Source organism: Impatiens glandulifera, chromosome 5 (genome assembly GCF_907164915.1).
Source record: "Impatiens glandulifera chromosome 5, dImpGla2.1, whole genome shotgun sequence".
In the NCBI taxonomy this organism is placed as follows: domain Eukaryota; kingdom Viridiplantae; phylum Streptophyta; class Magnoliopsida; order Ericales; family Balsaminaceae; genus Impatiens; species Impatiens glandulifera.
The window spans coordinates 25,278,671-25,283,248 of NC_061866.1; the positions used below are offsets into that span (position 1 = coordinate 25,278,671).

Genomic DNA, 4,578 nt, shown 5'->3' on the forward strand with positions numbered 1-4,578 from the left:
TCAAAGCCCATATGAAGGCCCACAATCCATAAATAAAACCCTAATTTCTAACATATCTACGACTCTTCATTTAACCTAATCTTTTTCGTTTAATCGCCTCTTCTTTCATTCTCATCTAACCTAATCTTCTTCATCTAATCGTCTTTTCTTTCATTAATCTTCTTTATCTAACATCTTTTCTTTCATTAATCTTCTTTATCTAATCACCTCTTTTTTCATTATTCCTTCATTTTCTCTTTCATCTTCACCATTTATTTCGCTCACTCTTCACCGTTATTTCACTCTTAATATTTTTTTCATTCATTATTCACCATTTCTTTAGCTCTTAATCTCTTAATTCTTTAGTCTTCACATATTTTTCACTCTTCATCTATTCATTTTCTTCTTTTTTTCGTCTTCACATCGGATCTCATTCAGAAGAGGAGGCTTACAAGTAATTAAATTTATTTTCACATGATAACTATTGTTTTTGCTTTTTATTTAACTTTGCTTTTTTTACCTTTAGAAAATCCAGCAACAAAGAAAGGAAAAAACTATTTTATTGGTGAAGTCAGTGGTGGTAAGGTAAGTCTTGTTCATCTTTTTTTCATGTATTAAAAGAAATTTATGCTTATATATCCTTTTTTTCATGTATTAGGATAAACATAGACTTCGATTAGAATAATACTGATTGTTTATAAAAAAAAAAGACTTTTTATAAAAAAGCAGAAATAAAAAAAAGTTTAATAAATTATATATAATAAAAGTATATTATATATAATATTAAAAGAGATAAAAAAAATGATAATATATTATATATAATAAAAATAGTATTAAGATATAATAATTAGTTTAGTATAAAAAGAAATAAAAATAGTTAATATTTTATTTATAATAAAAGTATATTATACTTTATATTGAAAAGAGATAAAAAAAAGGGTTAATATATTATATATAATAAAAATAAATATTATGGATATAATAATTAGTATATTATAATATAATATATATAATATATTAAGGTTAAAAAAATGTTAATATGTTTTATATAATAAAAGTATAATATATATAATATTTAAAGAGAAAAAAAAGTTAATATATTTATTATTTAAAGAGAAGACATATTAAGAAATTTTGTTGTCGATATATACCTTTTAAAGTAAGTTAAATTTTAGTTATTTGTTTTAACCTTTATTTTTTATATTAATTATTTTTAACATTAAACATTTCCTATTATTGAATGCAAATAGTTGTACGTGTGCTATGATTGAAGAACCTGAGTTAAAAAGATTAATATATTGAATGTTCAAACAATTTTTATAGTTTTGTACTTTAATTTTTGAATTTTAGAATTTTGATTAGTAAGTAAGGGTGATTTAATGTTTTGGATTATTATGTTTTAGAATTTTGAATAGTTATGATTGTTTCATATTTTAATTTTAAAATATCATGTTTTAAATTATTAATATGTATGAAAGTTTGATATTTTAATTCTATAAATAAATTTGGTTCGAGTTCGAGCTCAAATCGAGTTCGAGTTTGAGCTTGAAAATTAAATTTTTGTTCAAGTTTTCGAGTCGAGCCGAGTTTGTAGGTAATATAGTCGAGTCGAACTCGAGCTCAAATTTATAAGCTCGTTCGAGCTCGAGTTCAAGTCGAGCTAATAAATACTTAATCGAGTCGAGCTCGAGATTCAGCAAGCTTGAATTCGGCTCGGCTCGGCTCATTTGCAGCCCTAGTTATAATAGTAATGAGTATTATTGTACTAATACTAATCGGTATTATAAACAATCGATATAGCCCAATAATAATACCCGGTATAGTCCATAATAATACTTATTGGTTTTAATACTATTCGGTTTACCCCCAAAATATCCAGCTAAAGTTGGAAAAAAATGTTGTCGCATTGGCCCGTGAAAATACCAATCGGTTTGCTTCCCAAAAACCCTTCGAAAGCTTCCAAAAAAGCCCGATCCCTACTGCGACGACCGTTGTTCGAATAGAGCACTAGATCGAAGAGAGCACAGAATCGAGGGAATCACGGCGAATCTTTAGACATTTCAAAGCTTTGTCTTTGTTCCCGTCCATTTGTAAAGACTTCGTCTTCTTCGTCAATTTTCTTGTTTAGATAGAGAGAAAAATGGGAGGGAGATGGAGTATTTGGCGATGAAATCTGATCCAATGTTTTTTGAATTGATTCATTCCGACATTAATGAACTTATCATTGTTTCTAAGAGGCTAGTGAACCACGCTATCGAACTTGGTGGCCTAGGGTCCGTCGATACATCTACTTCTCTAGGATGGATTGCCTCCTTTGCTGTAATGTGATTTCAATTTACTGCAATTTTACAATGAATTTTAATACCAATTGTGGAAAAGCTCTTATTCCTGAATCCTGATAGCCGAACAGAGTAGAGTATAATTGTTAATAGTCTTCATATATGCCAATGTTCGTCCTAAGATGTTTTTATCTTTAAGCATTTGTATTGATCATATTTACTTACAGATACTTGTTAATATTGGATTGAACAAACTGGAGAACAAATATGTGGACTTCACTTTTGGTCCCTTATATATTTCCAAGTCTTCCAATGGTATTATTCAACTACTTTAGGTAATAATTAATGTTATTATATGTTGCAATTTCTCTAATCTCCTCTTAATTTTAGTATCTTGATTGTTTATTTATTTATGGTCAAGTGGGGATTTGGAAAATGGGTTACATTCATAGTTGTTGTGTTGAGGATGTTCTATGGCTTTGCAGAAGAATGAATTTTTTTTTATAACAATGTTTTTGAATTGGGATTGTGAATTGCAGATTGGTGGAAACTAGGATCATTGATTCTTCTTCAAGTTGTTGCTCCAAACTTGTTCTCATACAGCCTCATATATAACATTGGAAGCAATATAATTTTCCTTATCATTGGGTGATATCTTCTCCAAGAGCACATCAAGGCTTCTGGTGGATTTAGGAACTCGTTCACTCGTATCCATGGGATATCAAATACGATTGGCATTGTTCTTTTTATGCCTTAAATTTTTCTTGACTAAGATTGGTCAGGTTTTGATAAGAATGGATTGTTTGGGTTTATTCAAATTGAAACAAACAGGGTGAGTAGAAACTATAGAAATCCCTAGATTGAAATGATATGAACAAGAGAGAAAGGGCAATGAGAGATCAATTCATAGAAACTCACAAAGATTTATGATTGAGGAATCGAACCAACGCAAAACCTAACGAGCTGAGAAGGGCAGCGAAAACCAGATCGTAAGCCACGAAAACTGGTGTTAATACTATCAAACGAGAGACTGGATGAGGTAGACTATGGGCTAGTTTTTTCAACTTATTGAGTTAGCTTATCCACGTTCTCAATACGTTTGGTATGGTTTGATATGATATTAGTTTATTTAATCGTTAAACTTGAATAGGTTTATTTATTATTTATTTTTTTATATTTATAATATTATTTAATAATTAATATTATATATATATTTATTAATTTAATTTTAAATATTAATAAATAATTAAATTAAAAAATAGTATATATTTCAAAATAAATTATATTAATATATTAATTTTTATAAGTTTTTTTTTGGTAGTATATAATTTTAAATATTAATAAATGACTTAAATTAAAAAAAATAATATATTATAAAATAAATATTATGAATAATTTTTTTTTATTATTATATATATTTTTCACATTTTCACACTTTTTCTTTTTGACATTTATTTTCTAGTTCTCTCCTCTCTTCGTATTATCATTCATTTCAATTATAATTCGATATTATTTAAATAATTAAGGCTAGTTTAATTTTTAAAACTATAATTATAAATAAAAAAATCATAATGTATTTATATTTCATATTTTATTTAATTATTTTATATATTAAGATACATATATTATAAATAACAAATAAAAATATATTTAAATGTATGTTTTATTATAATAATTTTATAAAAATATTATAAGTATACGAAATATATGAGAGAATGAATAAAATGATTAGAAAGAGATTAAATTGATGAGAGAATGAATAAAATGATTAGAAATAAATGTAATATATGATAGAGAATAAATAAAAAAATATTAAAAAATGATGAGAGAAAAAAACGCTAAGACTTTGAGATTATAATCTTAAACGATGAAGAGAGAGTTAGAGAAAAAATTGAGTTTAAACGCAAAAGTGTGTTTGATTATAATTTTTTGCATGACCTCTGTAACAGCTTATTACGCAAACGTCTATACGCAGCTTATAAATGCTAAATCAAACTAACCCTATCTTAGCACTCTAATTTTTTTTATATTGTATTAGCTCAATAAACCTCATGAGACATTCAATTCAATTTGTTTAACTTGTCCATTTATTTCATCAAAACTGTCATTCATTTAATTTTAATTTGATGGGATATATATGAGAGACATAAATAGAAAGTAAACAGTCTTCATTTAATTTTAATTTGATGGGATATATATGAGAGACAATATAAATAGAAAGTAAACAGTCTTGTCTGAACAGAAGAAAATTATTCCACTCTCCTTTCCCATTCTTAACCTCACTCCAGCGGCCAACACAATTCCACCATCTTCTTAACCC

At 26.5% G+C, this 4,578-nt stretch overlaps 1 pseudogene; it reads left to right on the forward strand.

Annotated features, from left to right (window-relative positions):
• Positions 1 to 2,106: 2,106 nt before the first annotated feature.
• LOC124939138 lies at positions 2,107 to 3,015 on the forward strand (annotated as a pseudogene).
• Positions 3,016 to 4,578: the final 1,563 nt, after the last annotated feature.